Raw genomic sequence first — 19,324 nt, 5'->3', positions numbered from 1 at the left:
CTCCCATAGGCATTTTGGAATTTGGGTACCTTAATGGTATTTTAATATTTAACCAATTTTTATTCTGTGTATAATTTTCTCACAAATGTCATGTCATCTCACTAATCAAAATGTTTCTCCAGTTTACAATGTAATTGCCATTATTAATTGCATTGTACAGGTTTGTTGTTTTCTTTTATTTTGGTTTTGAGACAGGGTCTCACTCTGTCACCCAGGCTGGAGTACAGTGGTGCGATCTCAGCTCACTACAACTTCCGCCTCCTGGACTCAAGCGATTCTCCCACCTCAGCACCCCAGAGTAGCTAGGACTACAGCTGTGCACCACCACACCAGGCTAATTTTTGTATTTTTAGTAGAGACGGGATTTTGCCATGTTGACCAGGCTGGTCTCGAACTCCTGAGCTTAAGTGATCCACCTGCCTCAGCCTCCCAGAGTGCTGGGATTACAGGGATGAGCCACCATGCCTGACCCATTGTACAGGTTTTAATGATGCAAATTAAGTATCAAGATTTGGGCTTATTGAGTCCTTAATTTTAAAATGTTTATTTTTTATTTTTTGATGCAGAGTTTTGGTCTTGTCACCCAGGCTGGAGTGCAATGGCACAATCTCGGCTCACTGCAACCTCCGCCTCCTGGGTTCAAGTGATTCTCCTGCCTCAGCCTCCTGACTAGCTGGGATTACAGGTGCCTGCCACTACAACCAGCTAATTTTTGTATTTTTAGCAGAGACGGGGTTCCACCATGTTGGCAAGGCTAGTCTCGAACTCCTGACCTCAAGTGATCCACCCACCTCAGCCTCCCAAAATTTTGGGATTACAGGCACGAGCCACCACGCCCAGCTAAAATGTTTATTAAAATAAATTCCTGGCCGGGCGCGGTGGCTCAAGCCTGTAATCCCAGCACTTTGGGAGGCCGAGACGGGTGGATCACGAGGTCAGGAGATCGAGACCATCCTGGCTAACATGGTGAAACCCCGTCTCTACTAAAAAATACAAAAAACTAGCCGGGCGAAGTGGCGGGCGCCTGTGGTCCCAGCTACTCGGGAGGCTGAGGCAGGAGAATGGCGTGAACCCGGGAGGTGGAGCTTGCAGTGAGCTGAGATCCGGCCACTGCACTCCAGCCTGGGCGACAGAGCCAGACTCAGTCTCAAAAAAAAAAATAAATAAATAAAATAAAATAAAATAAAATAAAATAAATTCCTTTAGAGCAAATAAAAAAGAGCCACTGATAAGAATGTGGCAGAAGGATTTTGTGGCTGTGGATATGGTTTTGAAATTTGATTTTTGGAAGTGAGTGGAGGAAGATAACTAGGACTTACGTTGAGAGACCTGAGCCGCAGCAAGATGTCTTAGCTGGGTGACCTGAAGCCGGTCATTCTCCCTTTTCTCCACTGCAGCCTCCTCATCTGCAAATTGGAGGCAAGGAGGCGGAGAGGGAAATTAAACTGGATGAACTCTAAAGTCTCTCCAGGTTCTAATGGAAAGGATAATATTACCCAGTTTCCTTATAGAGATGTCAGGAGGATTATATTCTAAACGAGGGGTTGGGAAATTGCAGTCTACTGGCCAAAGCCAGCCCTTTGCCTATTTTTGTATGGCGTATAAGCTAAATATAGTTTTCACTTTTTTAATGGTTTGGGGAAAAAAATCAAAAGAAGAATATTATTTTGTGACACATAAAAATGACATAAAATTCAAATTTTGGTGTCCCTAAATGAAGTTTTATTGGAACACAGCCACGTTCATTCATTACATATTGTCAGCCACTGCTTTTGCATTGCAACAGCAGAGTTGAGTAGTGTGACAGAAACTGCATGGCCTGGAAGCCCTAAAAATGTTTCCTATCTGGCTCTTTACAGAATGAGTTTGCTCATCTGTGTTCTAAAGCATGCTGGACTCCACTCTGAACTGAATTGGGAAAATAAATATTTAGAGAACTTCAATTATGCGAGATGTAATTTTCTTTTTAAAAAAAGTTCTTTAAAAAAATTTTTTAGGGGTTTCACCACATTGCCCAGGCTGGTCTTGAACTCCTGGGCTCAGGTGATCCACCCACTTTGGCATCCCAAAGTGCTGGGATTACAGGTGTGAGCCACTGCACCAGGCCAATTTTCATAATAGAGCACTTTGATCTCCTACCCTCAATTTCATGTCACATTCATTATTCTGAAGTGATGACAAATGTTGTATTATGTACCATAGTAAGCTAAGTGTACATTGCTAATGAATTGCCATAGAGGGATGTCATAAAAGACCTTTCTGAAGAAAAAAATATCCAAGAATCCTCTCAAGAGCTTATACAAATAGGAGAATCATAACACAAGGAAGCAAGTGATGGAGGATTTCATACATCCCCAAAAGCACCAACCATAAAGAAAAAGATCGATATATCTGATTATGTCATCATTTAAAAGTATACAAAGGGCCAGGCGCTGTGGCTCACACCTGTAATCCCAGCACTTTGGGAGGCTGAGGCGGGCGGATTGCCTGAGCTCAGGAGTTCGAGACCAGCCTGGCCAACAAGGTGAAACTCTGTCTCTACTAAAATACCAAAAATTAGCCAGGTGTGGTGGTGCACACCTGTAGTCCCAGCTACTCAGTAGGCTGAGGCAGGAGAATCACTTGAGCCTGGGAGGCGGAGGTTGAGTGAGCCGAGATCGTGCCATTGCACTCCAGCTTGGGCTACAGAGTAAGACTCCATCTTAGAAAAATAATACATAAATAAAATGAAAGTATATGAAAAAGACCACACACACTTCTGTTTGAAGAAAAGAACCACAGAATTCTCATAGACTGCTGGTGGAAATGCAACATGGAATAACCACTTTGGAACCATTCAGCAGTTTTTTTATAAAGTTAAATATGCACATACCATAACTCTTAGGTATTTAACCAAGAGAAATAAGTTAGATGTTCATACAATGACTTGTACCCAAATGTTCACAATAGTGTTATTTCTAATAGCCACAAACTAGAAACAATGTAAGTTTCCACCAACTGGAGAATTGATAAATTGTGGTATATCCATATACTGAAATTCAGTCATGCACTGCATAAGGACATTACATATATACAACAGTGGTCCCATAAGATTACAATGGAGCTGAAAAATTCCTATTGCCTAGTATGTACAATATTATGCTTTGTATCATTTATTTTAGAGTATAGAGTGTATCATGTATTTTATAAGTAGAGTCCTTCTACTTATTAAAAAATTTAAAAAGTTAACTGTACACCAGCCTCAAGCAGGTCCTTCAGGAGGTATTTCAGCAGGAGGCATTGTTATTAAAGCAGATGACAGTCCCATGGGTGTTACTGCCACTGAAGACCACCCACTGGGACAAGATGTGGGAGTGGAAGACAGTGATGCTGATGATCCTGACCCTGTGTAGGACTGGGCTAATGTGTGTGTTTGTGCCTTCGTTTTTAATAAAAAGTTTTTAAATGTCTCTTGGCATTGTGTTTTCTTTTTGTTTTTGAAATGGAGTCTCTGCCACCCAGGCTGGAGTGCAGTGGCATGATCTTAGCACTGCAACCTCCACTTCCCAGGTTCAAGTGATTCTCCTGCCTCAGCCTCCCAAGTAGCACGGGCTACCACACTCAGCTAATCTTTGTATTTTTAGTAGAGATGAGGTTTCACCATGTTGGCCAGGCTGATCTCAAACTCCTGACCTCAAGTGATCTGCCCACCACAGCCTCCCAAAGTGCTGGGATTATAAAGCGTGAGTCACTGTGCCCAGCCACTTGATGTTGTTTAAAAAAAGCTTAAAAAGAAAAAATAAATAAAAATCATTAAATAGAAAAAAGCTTATAGAATAAGAATAGAATTTTATAATATTGTAATATTATTTTACAATACTTACAATATCGTAATAATTTTATTGTTTCAAAAGAGTCAAAAAGGGCCAGGTGTGGTGGCTTATGCCTATGATTCCCAGCACTTTGGGAGGCCAAGATTGTTTGAGCCCAGGAGTTTGAGACAAACCTGGGCAACATGGTGAGACCACATCTCTACAAAAAATACAAAAATTGGCCGGGCGCGGTGGCTCAAGCCTGTAATCCCAGCACTTTGGGAGGCTGAGACAGGCGGATCACGAGGTCAGGAGATCGAGACCATCCTGGCTGATACGGTGAAACCCCGTCTCTACTAAAAAATACAAAAACTTAGCCGGGCGAGGTGGCGGGCGCCTGTAGTCCCAGCTACTTGGGAGGCTGAGGCAGGAGAATGGCGTAAACCCGGGAGGCGGAGCTTGCAGTGAGCTGAGATCTGGCCACTGCACTCCAGCCTGGGCGACAGAGCGAGACTCCGTCTCAAAAAAAAAAAAAAAAAAAAAAAAAAAAGAACAGTTCTTTGGGAGGCCAAGGCAGGCGGATCATGAGGTCAGGATTTCAAGACCAGCCTGGCCAAGATGGTGAAACCCCATCTCTACTAAAAATACAAAAATGAGCCAGGTGTGGTGGCGGTCACCTATAATCCCAGCTACTCGGGAGGCTGAGGCAGAGAATTGCTTGAACTCAGGAGGCAGAGGTTGCAGTGAGCCGAGATGCACCACTGCTCTCCAGCCTGGGCAACAGAGCGAGACTCCATCTCAAAAAAAATAGAACTGTTAGGGGGCCAGGCTCATGCCTGTAATCCCAGCTCCCAGCACTCTGGGAGGCCGAGGTGGGTGGATCACCTGAGGTCAGGAGTTCGAAACAAGCCTGATCAACATGGTGAAATCCCGTCTCTACTAAAAATACAAAAATCAGCTGGGTGCGGTTATGGACACCTGTAATCCCAGCTACTCAGGAGGCTGAGACAGGAGAATCACTTGAACCCAGGAGGTGGAGGTTTCGGTGAGCCTAGATCATGCCACTGCACTCCAGCCTGGGCAATAGAGCGAGACTCTGTCTCAAAGAAGAAAAAGAACTGTTAGGGAAGTGCAAACTACTATACAGTGAGACATCATTTCACACCCACCAGATTGCCAAAGATGAAAAAATATCTGACAAAATCAAGCGTTGAAAGAAAGTACAACTTTGCTGTTGGGATTTTAAATTGAAACAGTAGCTCTGGAAAACAATCTGGCATCATCTGGTGAAACTGAAGACATGCATGCCTAGGATCCAGCAATCTCACTCCTAGGTAGGTAATGCCCCAGAGAAACCGTTGCACATGTGTTCCAGGGGACACACATAAGACTCAGAGCAAATGTCCATCAACAGCAGAATGGATAAGTCAGTTGTGATATGCAACGGAATATGTTTTGTTTTGTTTTGTTTTGTTGAGACAGAGTCTTGCTCTGTCACCCAGGCTAGTGTGCAGTGGCGCCATCTCAGCTCACTGCAACCTGTGCCTCCCGGGTTCAAGCGATTCTCCTGCCTCAGCCTCCCAAGTAGCTGGGATTACAGGCATGCACCACCACACCCAGCTAATTTTTGTATTTTTAGTAGAGATGGCGTTTTACCATGTTGGCCAGGCTGGTCTCAAACCCTGACCTCAAGTGATCTGCCTGCCTCAGCTCCCAGAGTGCTAGGATTACAGGCACCCGGCTGATACGAAATGGAATATGAAGCCATATTCTAGTGAAAATGAATGAGATGACAGCTATAAGCACCAAGAGAAAAGACACTCACCAACATAATGTAGACAGAAAAAAGCAAGTTGCAAGAGTGCATACAATATGATACCATTTATATAAAGTTTTCAAAAGCATGGAAAACTAAACAATATGGGGATATATACAAACATGTGTAATAAGCCCATGGATAAGAAGGCCAAAGAATTACTACGTAAAATTCAACACGGTGGTTGTCTCTGGAAAGGAGGAATGGGTGGTGTTGGGGGCAGCACTGGGTGGGATGGGGAGCTTCAACAGCATTATTGTGTTTCATTAAGTTGACTGGTAGTTCTTCTTTATGGTTATTCTTCTTTATACTTTACCTACATGCTATATGTATTCTTCAGTAGTTTTCCAATATTACTTTTTATGTGGAATAAAAAAACCTCTAAAAACTTTTAAAATAAAGACAACTCAATAACAACAACAACAACAACAAAGCTGGCAAAGGTTAGTGAACAGTTTACAAAAGAGGCAATCCAATGCCAATGAACATATGAAAAGATGTTCAACACTAGTAATTAGGGAAATGCAAATGAAGAAAACAAAGATACGTCAACAATCAGCCTTTGGTACATTAAGATCATGTTTAGGTAAAACTTTGAAATATTTAAAACAATATAAATTGTTTATGCACACATGTGAAGTTAAAGAATAGAAACATGCAGGGATGGCACACATCAAATTCAGAGCAGTGGTTGGGCGCAGTGGCTCACGCCTGTAATCCAAACACTTTGGGAGGCCATGGTGGGCTCATCACTGGAGCCCAAAAGTTCGAGACCAGCTTGGACAACATGGCAAAACCCTATCTCTATAAAAAATAAAAGATTAGCCGGGTGTGGTGGTGTATGCCTGTGGCTATGGGAGGGTGAGGTGGGAGGATCATTTGAGCCCTGACGTCAAGGCTGCAGTGAGCAGTGTTTGTACCACTGCACTCCATCCTGGGGGACAGAGCAAGACCTCATCTAAAAAATTAGAGTAGTGGTTATCTCTGATGATAGAGAGAGGCATAGCATGAGGGAGGAATGTGAGGGGCTTCAGCTGAATCTGTAACATTTTATTTCTTTTTTTTTTTTTTTTTTTTTGAGACATCTCACTCTGTCTTCCAGACTGGAGTGCAGTGGTATGATCTTGGCTCACTGCAATCTCTGCCTCCCGGGTTCAAGTGATTCTCATGCCCTAGCCTTCAGAGCAGCTGGGATTACAGGTGCCCGTCACGACACCCAGCTAATTTTTGTATTTTTAGTAGAGACGGAGTTTCACCACCTTGGTCAGGCTGGTCTTGAACTCCTGACCTCAAGTGATCCTCCCACCTCAGCCTCCCAAACTGCTGGGATTAGAGGCGTGAGCTACCACGCCTGGCCTCTGTAACATTTTATTTCTGAAAGATAAAATAATTAAAATAAAAATTCGCTGGGCTGAATTTTTAATAATTTTTTAAAAGAACAAGTTAATGACTATCGTTTCATTCCTTGTGAGTCTGAACAACCTAATATGAATAAAATTTAAACAATTCCATTCAAGGCCGAGCGCAGTGGCTCGTGCTTGTAACCCCTGCACTTTGGGCAGCCTAGGTAGGTGGATCACCTGAGGTCAGGAGTTCGAGACCAACCTGGCCAACATAGTGAAACCCCATCTTCACTAAAAATACAAAAATTAGCCTGGTGTGGTGGCACACGCCTGTATCCCCAGCTACTCAGGAGGTTGAGGAGGAGAATCGCTTGCACCCAGGAGGCAGAGGTTGCAGTGAGCCGAGGTCGCACGACAAAGCAAGACTCTTTCTCAGAAAAAAAAAAAAGAAAAAAGAAAAACAAAACAATTCTATTCAAGACTGTCTAGAGCTTCTTGGCCTTTTCCTGTAAAATCTATCCCCCAACTTAATGACCTTATTTCTGGTTGGATTCACAATGACTGTTGGTGGCTGACTCAGAAAATTTACTTGGCCTCATCTTTAAAATGAGAAGGCTGGACTTCTGCAACCCTGGAAGCTCCTAACAACAGGTAGCCGAGAAGCATTTCACATTCAAGGGTTCCTTGGAGTGCTACAGCAGCAAGCTTTGCTTTGGCAACAGAAGGCTGCTTCAGCAGCTGAGCTGTGTTTCAAAGCTCCCAGCTGCTGCCTTCCTTCATTTTAATGCTGTATGAAAATAGCTGCTCACCCATTGGTCCTGGGCCCCATAGGTATCAAACATGTCCTGAGGGGACACTTGGCTCAAAAGCCAGTGACATTTTGATTCCACTCCCAGCCTGAGTCTTCCCTAAGCAACTCATAAAGTTACTGAGAGGAACAACGCAAATATGTTCACCAATACCATTTCATCCCCTGAGGACTGGGTTAAAAAATGCTCTTAAATCAAACTTGTCCAGTCAGTGTCCCACAGGTCACATGTGACCCAGGACAGCTTTGAATGCACCCCAACACAAATTTGTAAACTTTCTTAAAACATTTGACTTTTTTTGCGATTTTTTTTTCTAACCCATCAGCTATCGTTAGTGTATTGTATGTGCAGCCCAAAACAATTCTTTTTCCAATGTGGCCCAGGAAAGTGAAAAGATTGGACACCCCTGTCTTAAATGATGGACTCTTTTACGGGACCTTTAAGTAATAAGTCCTTGTATGTTGTGTTTTCCTTAACAAACAAAATCTCTTTTCTTGGTAACATTCTTCCATAAGGCTATCAATCCAGATCTGTATTATATAGTAATGAGGCAGGAGAATAGGGAATTAGGGTAACCAAAGGTTAAGGTATAAGCAAAAGACCAGCAGGTGCAGCCAGTTCTAGGCAAGATTAGGCAGTAGACAGGCCACATTCTCACTCCTGTGATGAGACAGAAGGTTCCACTTCAGCCTCTGATTAACTGCGGACGAATCTCCACTTTAGCCTCTGATTGGTCACGGGCCAAACCTTCATAGAGTGTAACCAATCAGAGGTCTCTAATGGGCACCTAGGGGTGTTACCAAATACTTTTAGCTTAATAAAAACCCTTAAGAACATTGTAACGGGAACTCTTCGACCGCTTGCTCTAGCCTGATTCCACTCTGTGAGTTGTACTTTTGCTCCAGTAAGTCTGTGCTTTCCCGACTTCGTTGTTTTGTCTTTTGTTGCTTTGTGCGTTTTGTTCAACTCTATTCAAGACACCAAGAACCTGGACCATTCACAGTCAAGACCTTCCATCCAGTAAAAGTAACGTCCTCTAAACGGTTTCCCAACTCCCCCTCTATCCCCTGCCTCCCTCCCCTCCCTCCCCCGCTCCCTCCCCTCCCTCCCCCGCTCCCTCCCCTCCCTCCCCCCTCCTCCCTCCCCTCCTCTTCCCCCCCCTTCCCCCCAACTCCTCCCCCTTCCCCCCAACTCCTCCCCCTTCCCCCCAACTCCTCCCCCTTCCCCCCAACTCCTCCCCCCTACCCCCCACTCCTCCCCATCTCATTGCTTTCAAGGCCATCTTTTTATTGTTGTTGTTGTTGGAGAGAGTCTCACTCTGTCACCCAGGCTCACTCACGCCCGGAGTACAGTGGCGTGATCTCAGTTCACTGCAACCTCTGCCTCCTGGGTTCAAGTGATTCTCCTGCCTCAGCCTCCGAAATAACTGGGACTACAGGCATGTGCCACCACACCTGGCTAATTTTTATTTTTTTTTAATTTATTTTTAGTAGAGATGGGGTTTTGCCATGTTGCCCAGGCTAGTCTCCAACTCTTGAGCTCAGGCAATCTGCCCACTTCAGCCTCCCGAAGTGCTTGGATTATAGGCGTGAGCCACTGTGCCCGGCCTCGAGGCCATCTTTTTTATTTTTATTTTTACTTTTGAGACAGAGTTTCTCTGTCACCCAGGCTAGAGTGCAATGGCACAATTCCAGCTCACCGCAACCTCCGCCTCCCGGGTTCAAGTGATTCTCCTGTCTCAGCTCGCGGGTAGCTGGGATTACAGGCGCACACTACCACGCCCGGCTACTTTTTGTATTTTTTAAGTAGAGACGGGGTTTCACCATGTTAGCCAGGATGCTCTTGAACCCCTGACCTAAGGTGATCTGCCCACCTGGGACTCCCAAAGTGTTGGGATTACAGGTGTGAGCCGCCATGCCTGGCCAAGGCCATCTTTTAAAAGGTAACTTTGGAGGCCAGGCACGGTGGCTCATGCCTGTAATCCCAGCACTTTGGGAGGCTGGGGCAAGCGGATCACAAGGTCAGGAGTTCAAGACCAGCCTGGCCAATGTGATGAAACCCTGTCTCTACTGAAAATACAAAATTAGCCAGGTGTGGTGGTGGCACATGCCTGTAGTCCCAACTACTCCAGAGGCTGAGGCAGGAGAATCACTTGAACCCGGGAGGCAGAGGTTGCAGTGAACCGAGATCATGCCACTGCACTCCAGTCTGGGCAACAGAGCCATCTCAGAGGAAATAAAAAAAAAAAAAAGTAGCTTTGGAATTGTTGAGCCACTATTAAGAAGCCTTCAGTGGTCCCCCATCACCCACAGGGAAAATCCAAACTCTTGGGTGTGGCTGTCTGCAGTGGCAGTTGGGAAGCATCACCTCTGTAAATACTAAGTGCCTTCATTCATATGAGGATTTAAGTTTTGCCCTAAATCCTTCCTTACCTTGTAATGCACCTAGAGCAAGAGGAGACAGGTGTTCCAACAAAGGCCCGGGGCCCTGTACTAGGGATCAGGCACTGTATATGATGCACCTCGCTGTGTGTGGCAAGGCTGAAAAGGGGCCTACAGTCCCTCTGCCTCTGCACCACCCTCCCTCTCCACCCTCAAGCCCCACCACTTCCTGCTGGAACCCTGTCATCTGGCCGTTTGGCTGATTCACTCTGCCTTGCACCAAACTTGTCCCCTTCCTGCCTCCAGTCTTGGGGCTCTCTCACTGTTCTCTCCACGCTCCTCCTCTCCAGCCTGGCACAAAGTGCTTTCTTCTGTTTTCAACCAAATGCCTATTGAGTACCTGCTTTGTGCTGGAGTCTCTAAGCTTTTTGTACACAATTAGAACAGGTTTTTTTTTTTTTTTTTTTTTTTTTTTTTTTTTTAAATTTAGGTGGATCCCATTGACTATGGCTGCATAACAAACACCCCCAACTTAGTGGTGTAAACAACTGCTTTATTATGCTCACAGTTTCTGTGGGTGGAGGATTTGGACAGGGCACAACAGGGATGGCCCGTTTCTCCTCTACGATGTCTGAGGCCTCAGCTGAGAAAACTCAAAGCTGGGGCCTAGAATTATGCAGATGCTTCTTCACTCATGCGTCTGGGACCCGAACTGGGATGAATCAAAGGCTGGGCTCAGCTGGGACTATTGACCACAGCATGCACGTGGCCTCTCATACTTTTGTACTTCTCACTTGATGTGTTCTGAGAGTGTCCCCAGAGGGATGACTAGAAAGATCTAAGTGGGGCTGGGCGTGCTGGCTCATGCCTGTAATCCCAACACTTTGGGAGGCCAAGGTGGGTGGACCACTTGAGCCCAGGAGTTCGAGACCAGCCTGGGCAATATGGTGAAACCCCATCTCTACAAAAAACTTAAACTGGTCGGGCGTGGTGCCAGCTCCCAGGGAGGCTGTGGTGCCTGTGGTGCTAGCTCCCGGGGAGGCTGAGGTAGGAGGATGGCTTGAGCCTGGGAGGTTGAGGCTGCTGCTGCACAGCTTTTCCAAGTCTAGCCTTGAATGCCATGTAGTGTCACTGAAGCCATGTTTTATTGGTGGGAACACTCCCAAGTCCAGGTGTAAGGAGAGGAGACACAGACCCCACCCCTCAATGGGCAAAAGTGTCAAAGAATTAGGAGTTATGCTTTTAAATGGCCACAAGGCATCATTCTACTGTGGTGTACACTGTTATTTAAGTCCCTTATTTTTCTACTTCAAACGTTTGTGTCTTTTTCTTCTTCTACATGGTAAGCCCAGTGAAGCCAAAGCCTGGGTATTCCTGGAGTACCTACCTGGTCAGTCCCCTTTTGATACAGAAAACCCTTCGAAGCCATCTAATTCAATTCCATCATTAAATGGTGGCTCCAGGGCAACTTGCTGATTGACTGCTATTTAAAGGCCACAAATGCAAACTTTATTTTTTATTTATTTATTTTTTTGGAGATGGAGTCTGTCGCCCAGGCTGGAGTGCTGTGTTGCAATCTTGGCTCACCCATGTTCAAGCAATTCTCTTGCCTCAGTCTCTTGAGTAGCTGAGACTACAGGTCTCTGCCACCACGCCCAGCTAATTTTTGTATTTTTAATACAGATGGGGTTTCACCATATTGGCCAGGCTGGTCTTGGACTTCTGACCTCAGGGGATCCACCCACCTTGGCCTCCCAAAGTGCTGGGATTACAGGCGTGAGCCACTGTGCCCGGCCAAACTTTAGATCTCTAGCTAAGATTTTCTTACCTGATTTACTGCTGCAAGTAGAATAGCTGTTCTAGTTAAAACTCCTGACACCCAAATCTGTTGCAGCTTCTGCAGAAGATCTTGTAATCAAGTGGGTAGGGAACCTTGGACAAGCATAGCTCAAGGGCCCCACATGGGTGGGGCGCAGTGGCTCACGCCTGTAATCTCAGCACTTTGGGAGGCCGAGGCAGGCGGATCACAAGGCCAGGAGTTCGAGACCAGCTTGACCAACATGGTGAAACCCCATCTCTACTAAAAAACAAAAAAAAAGTTGAAAATTAGCTGGGTGTTGTGGTGCGCACCTGTAATCCCAGCTACTCATGAGGCTGTGGCAGGAGAATCGCTTGAACCTGGGAGGCAGAGGTTGCAGTGAGCCAAGATCGTGCCACTGCACTCCAGCCTGGGCAACAGAGCGAGACTGTCTGACAAAAAAAAAAAAAAAAGCCCCACATTTAAACCCTGTTGCTACTGGAGGATCCACTTTTGATGTGGTAATCTAGCAGAGAAGAGCAGAACCAGTGTGAAAACAAAGACAAAACTATGCAGAGTTCAAGTCACATTTGTGTTCTAGCAAGGCAAAAGCCTCTGCATTGGCTTTTTAGCCAGCTGAAAACGTATTTTGTGGAATGTTTTCCCACCGCCATTACCTGAACATTTCGGGGAATACAAATTCCAGACAAAACTTGAGGAAGGGAGTTGTCCTTGAGAGAAAACACTGGCTTAGAATTCTTCTCAATTGAGGATTTTAAAAAACAGGATGACCTTGAATTGAACGTCTTACAATCAGTGCAGGCCACTCTGATTCACTCCAAACTTGGAGGTCTCATTCACAGCAGTCTCTTGGTGCGGCGCATTGCAAAAATGTTATAACAGCGGTTGTTGCTATAACATCCCCCTAGAGACTGTTTGGGTCTTAATTAGATCATAACATATTATTTCCAAACTCTAAAGAGAACAAATAGCTTTCCTCCACGTCCTTGCCAACTTTCATCTTTTTGATATTAGCCATTCTAACAGGATGAGGGGTCGTCTCATTGTGTGGTTGTGTGTTGTTTTTTTTTTTTCCTAATTGACATAGTGTTCCTGTCATTTTTCCCTGCAATTATTGTTGTACTTTTAATTTGCATTTCCCTAATAATTAGTGATGCTGAGCAGTTTTGCATGAACCTGTTGGCCATTTGTATGTCCTTTTGTGAAATATCTGTTCAGGTCCTTTGCCCATTGTAAAAATCAGGTTTTCTTGCTATTGAGTTTCTTGAGTTCCTTAAGGGGCTAATATACAAAATGTTTACCAGATGTGTGGTTTGCAAATATTTTTCCTACTCTGTGGAGTATCTTTTTACTTCATTAATTGTTTATTTTGCTGTACAAAAGCTTTTTAGTTTTATGCAACCACATTTGCCTATTTTTGCTTTTGTTGTTTGAGCATTCAAGGTCATAGTCAAAAAAGAAGAAGAAAAATCCTTGACTAGATCAGTGTTGTAGAGCAAGCTTATCCAACTTGTGGCCCACAGGTCACATGCGGCCCAGGGCGGCTTTGAATGAGGCTCAACACAAGTATGTAAACATTCTTAAAACATGACAGATTTTTTAGGCCAGGCATGGTGGCTCATGTACTTTGGCAGGCCGAGGTAGGCAGATCACCGGAGGTCAGGAGTTTGAGACCAGCCTGGCCAACATGGTGAAACCCTGTCTCTACTAAAAATACAAAAATTAGCCAGGTGTGGTGGTGTACACCTGTAGTCCCAAATAATTGGTAGGGGTGAGATCACGCCACTGCACTCCAGCCTGGGCAACAGAGCAAGACTCTGTCTCAAAACAAACAAACAAAAAACAAACAGAAAACTGAGGTTTCTTTTTTTCTTCTTTCTTTTTTAGCTCATCAGCTATCATTGGTGTTAGTGTACTGTATGTGTGGCTCAAGACAATTCTTCTTCCAATGTGGCCCAGAGAAGCCAAAAGATTGGACACCTTGTTGTAAGAGTTTTTTCACTAGTTTTTCTTCTAGCAGTTTTACAGTTTCAGGTCTTACTTTTTAAGTCTTTGACCTATTTTAAGATTTTTTTTCCACGGTATAAGATAAGGGAGCTGTACTTCTGATATTGTCACCTTGTTCCTGACTAGCAGCTGTAAGCGCCAAACAATAACAGAGAGCCAGACAGAAATGGAGTGCCCTGGCCGGGCGCAGTGGCTCACACCTGTAATCCCAGCACTTTGGGAGGCCAAGGTGGGTGGATCATGCGGTCAGGATTTCGAGACCAGCCTGGCCAAGATGGTGAAACCCCGTTTCTACTAAAAATACAAAAATTAGCCAGGCACGGTGGCGGGTGCCTGCAATCCCAACTACTCGGGAGGCTGAGGCAGGAGAATCACTTGAACCTGGGAGGCAGAGGTTGCAGTGAGCCAAGATTGCACCACAGCACTCCAGCCTGGGCGACAGAGCAAGACTCCATCTCAAAAGAAGGGAGGGGAAAGGAAAGGGGAATGGAAAGAAGGGAAAGGGAAGGGGAATGGAACGGAAAGGGAATGGAACGGAAAGGGAATGGAACGGAAAGGGAATGGAACGGAAAGGGAAGGGAACGGAAAGGGAAGGGAACGGAAAGGGAAGGGAACGGAAAGGGAAGGGAACGGAGGAAAGGGAAGGGAACGGAGGAAAGGGAAGGGAACGGAGGAAAGGGGAGGGAACGGAAAGGGGAGGGAACGGAAAGGGGAGGGAACGGAAAGGGGAGGGAAAAGGAAAGGGAAAGGAAAAGGAAAGGGAAAGGAAATGGAAAGGAAGGGGAAGGGAAAGGAAGGGGAAGGGGAAGGGAGAGGAAGGGGAAGGGAAAGGGAAAGGAAGGGGAAGGGAAAGGGAAAGGAAGGGAAGGGAAAGGGAAAGAAAGGGAAGGGAAGGTGTGTCCTCGGAAGCCACTCACACCTCACTAGGACTCAGGCTCGGACCTTTTCCCAGGGAGCTAAGGCAGCCTCTAGATATTTTAATAAAGCTGAATATGGATCAGCCTGTAGTGTTCCTAAACTCATTAGCTACACTTCTCAGAATTTCTTTGCAGTTTGGATTTGTGAAACCACCAGGCAGACAGGAGAATTGATTGGCTGTAACTGATTGGGAATGAATGTCTATTGTCAGATGCTTTCCTGAGGTGTGACCAAAAAGTTTGGAGTAGTAAAAGCCAAGGTCAAAGTTCCAGCTTGACCTGCTCTGTGAGGTGTCCCCTCACCTCCCTAGGTGGAATTAATCACTCTTGCCTGCCTTCCCAGACCTTGGGTCTCCTTACTGTGGTGGAAATGTTCCTTCAAGGGACTTGCCCCCAAACCACAAGCTCCCCAAGATGCACTGGCAGAGGAGGCAGGCTTTGTTTCTTTCGCCCAGCCCTCCAGAGTTCAGCAGCCAGAGGTTCTCCTCACCTGTTAATCACAATGACTCAAATCTCACAATAATCCCAAAATGGAGGAACCTCATAAAACTGGGATAAGAAAATGAAAAGCAGAAGTTTTACTGGATTGTCAGCAGAGCTGATCAAAAGAAATTGGAGGCCCTTTAGAAATCAAGTTTTGGCAGAAAGAAAACCACCCAAGGTCTTGTCTTATGACACAGTGGGGAGTGGGGCTGTGCCGTACCTGTGAATCAGTGTTTACTATCACAGTTCAGCTAGCTCTGGGGACAAAACACTTCACAGGCTGTGGTAGATATGGCAACAGAAACCCATGGACTTCTCCGGGGGTTCATGCCATCACTGTGGGATTCCCCGGGCCTGGAACATCACACCACAGCACCTCCAAGTTGCATCCCTTTAGGGGTTTCCATTCCCCCCAAGTCCATTGTAAAAGGGGCCGTCTGAAGTTGGCTAATTTGGGGCCCTGTAGTCCACTCTCCTTACCGCTGCCTCAAGACCCAGGTCTGTTCAAATAGCACCTCTCTGCAGAGACTTTTCCAGCTGTGGGGGAGGATTGCTGCTGTGTACCACAGCGCGTGGGCTCTCCTCTTTCAAACACAATTACACGGTATTGATGACATTTAACCATTATCTCTCCTACTCTCTGGGAGCTCCCTGGGTACAGTTACTATGTTTTGTTTGTTTATTTATTTATTTAGAGATGGAGTTTTGCTCTTGTTGCCCAGGCTGGAATTCTATGGTGCGATCTCAGCTCACTGCAATCTCCGCCTCCCGGGTTCAAGTGTTTCTCCTGCCTCAACCTCTTGAGTAGCTGGGATTACAGGCACCTGCCACCATACCTGGCTAATTTTTTGTATTTTTAGTATCGGCTAGGCTGGTCTCGAACTCCTGACCTCAAGTGATCCACCCACCTCAGCCTCCCAAGGTGCTGGGATTATAGGTGTGATCCACTGCGCCCGGCTGAGACAATGTTTTATTCACCTTTCCTCTCTCTGGCCTTAGCCCAGTGCCTGACACAGAATGTTTGTTCACTTGAACCTTGGTGAGGCTCCTTGGGAGAGTGGATCACAAGTCTACGCAGAGTGACCCACGACCTGCAAAGCCCACCTACCAACATCAGGGTGACGAGAGGGGAGTGCAAGTGGGGCTGGTGGGTCTGTGGGTCCCTACCAATTCCTGAGGCTGTGGGAAAAACAATAGTCTGGCTCTGTGACAGGGCCCAGTAATCCAAGCGGCCAATATGAGTGTTTAGAGGAACAGCTTCAGAACAAACAATGGCTGTGAAAGCTGAGGAAATGATGCTGCAAGGGATGGGAGTCACAGCCTGCACTTTGGTTCCACAAATAGAGTGGAGAAATGGTGGAGGAGGGGCCTCCTCACATGGGAACCTCCTATGGGAGGCTGCAAGCAGTGCTCTGGGATGCTCACAAACCACAGGCTTGGTGCCCTGAGAAGCCAACAGCTCATCTCATCGCAGGCCTCAGTGTCTACTGCAGGCTGCTCTCCCTGCCCTTACAAGCCCGGAAGACATGCCTGGCAAACCCACACAGAACATCTGAGCAGACAACACAAACCCCACAGCCCCAGGGAGTTTGGGGTGCAGAGAGTTAGTACCTTACTCCTAGGTTTATAAAATACAAAGTCCCTATCTGTCTTCTCTTTAAAAGGATTTTGTCTTCCTCCCAATGAGATTTACAAAGTGGGGGACAAAACAATTTTAAAAATATAAAGATACAAATCCATAGTATTTATAATAGATTATAAGAGAGGTCATTTTAATCCTGGCCCTTCCTTCTGCAAGGTCTCTGTAGGGCAGAACCAGTACAAAGGCAGTGGAAATCCAGGAAAAAGGATGAAGTTTACATGAGGTGGGACTATTCACCAGCAGCTACAGCTGCCCGGTGGTGGAATGAGCTGTCCTATGATGATGGGAAGGGTAAGCTGAGGCTGTAGGGTGAGCAGTGATTCCAACATTTTAGTTATAATGAACTTTTGTCGTAAAATGTATGACTCTTTAAATGTCTATTATTGAGCTGGGCATGGTGCCTGTAATCCCAATACTTTGGGAGGCCGAGGTAGGAGGATTCCTTGAGGACAGGAGTTTGAGACCAGTCTGGGCAACATAGCAAGGCTCTGTCTCTACAAAAAGAGTTAAAAATTAGCCAGGCATGGTGGCATATGCCTGTAGTCCCAGCTGCTCAGGAGGCTGAGGCAGGAGAACCGCTTGAGCCCAGGAGTTCGAAGTTCTAGTGAGCTATGATCATGCCACTGCCCTCCAGCCTGGGTGACAGAGACCCTGTCTCAAAAAAGTCATTCAGTACATGCATGACAAAGAGCTACTTGAAACTAAGCCACACTTTTAAATTTTTATTGAATTGCAATCTACACCTATTTGCTGTGAGGGACATGCTTATTTGGCCCAAAGACAATATTTGATGCACATGTGGATTTGAGGGTCCTCTGCTGTCAAAAGGGGGTTAATGGTCCACAGATGCATAATAAATTCATGCATGGAGTAAGCAGAGGTCGGAGTGATAAGCTTCCCAGTATCAAAACTATATAAATTTAGTCATTTATACATTATGTGCCAGTCCTGTAACGTGTGATGTTAAGGACCCGATGGTCCAGTATGGGCACATCAGGAAGCTTGTGCAATCTCTCTCCAGCCCTTGGGACTTTGTATGGCCCAGCCTGCTCTGTACTTCCTACCTCTCTGTTCTCTCTGAAGCAAGGTCCTGAGGTCTGTGTGGTGTCATCTCCCAAAGTAGGCCCCACCTTCTCCCCAGCCCCTGGGGCTAGCTGCAGAGGTGTTTGTGACTGCAGCTTCTCACCTTCCCATGAAGCCCCAGGACACAAATCTGGGAACCTTTTGACTCTGCTGCTAACACAGCAAATAGGAGGCTCCCAAATTAACACACCAGGGATGTAATTAGGGTCTGTAATCAGGAAGTCCTTGTACTCATGGACTGTAGTTAATTTATAATTCCTGACTCTCTCAGGAAGTTGCTTTTGGCTTAAATCCTCTGGCTCCATACCCCAAAGGTAATGATTATCAAACCACCCCCACTTCTGATTCTGCCTTTACTAAGCAACCAAGGTCTGAAAACTATGTCCAAGCCCATGAGTAGATGGCAGTTTTGGGGGAAAGGGGCATTTTGCATTTCTGAGAACCTCTCTAATTTTCCTCAGGTAGGAAATATGACCTGTAAATATGGATGTTGGTCATTAACATTAAAGACATACATAGTGCTGGCAAACCTTGTCTCTAAAATCACAGATGATGAGAAACTGTTGTTTGGAATCATTTCAGTGGGAATGAAACGTCCCGGTCTTGTCTGAAGACTGGGCATGGGGGTCATTTCACATCATTCCACACAAAGACACAGCTTCAGCATCAATCCTCCCCGGGGGCCAGCACTCCATATTTATCTTAACTTTTATACTTATAAGGAACAAGGACCCTGAGTCTGTTTCTCAGCCCTGCTGCTAATCAGAATGTGATGTTCCTAGTGAAGCCTAAAATAATGTTTTTAATAGGACATGATTCTCCCCAGACCACACGACTCTTGTGAGTGACTGACCACTGACATCTCCAGCCCCTGTGAACATTCTCCTGTCTCCTGAACAAAGATTACTGAGAAACAAAATTCCTAAACTTCCCGTGCTTCAGGACTACCCAATCCACAGCTGACCCCACTTCCTCTGGTCTCAGACTCACTGAGCATAAGCACAAGCCCTAAACAAAGCCTCTTCTAGTCCCTCTTCCTGAGCTTCTCCTCTGTCCTCCATAGCATGCAGTCTCCCTTGCTACAGCAAGTTAATAAAACTAACTTTGGGCCAGGTGTGGTGGCTCACACCTGTAATTCCAGCACTTTAGGAGGCCAAGGTGGGAGGATCACGAGGTCAGGAGTTCAAGACCAGCCTGGCCAACATGGTGAAACCCCGTCTCTATTAAAAATAC

This window comes from Macaca fascicularis, chromosome 3 (genome assembly GCF_037993035.2).
Source record: "Macaca fascicularis isolate 582-1 chromosome 3, T2T-MFA8v1.1".
Classification (NCBI taxonomy): domain Eukaryota; kingdom Metazoa; phylum Chordata; class Mammalia; order Primates; family Cercopithecidae; genus Macaca; species Macaca fascicularis.
This window is presented reverse-complemented; position numbering follows the sequence as displayed.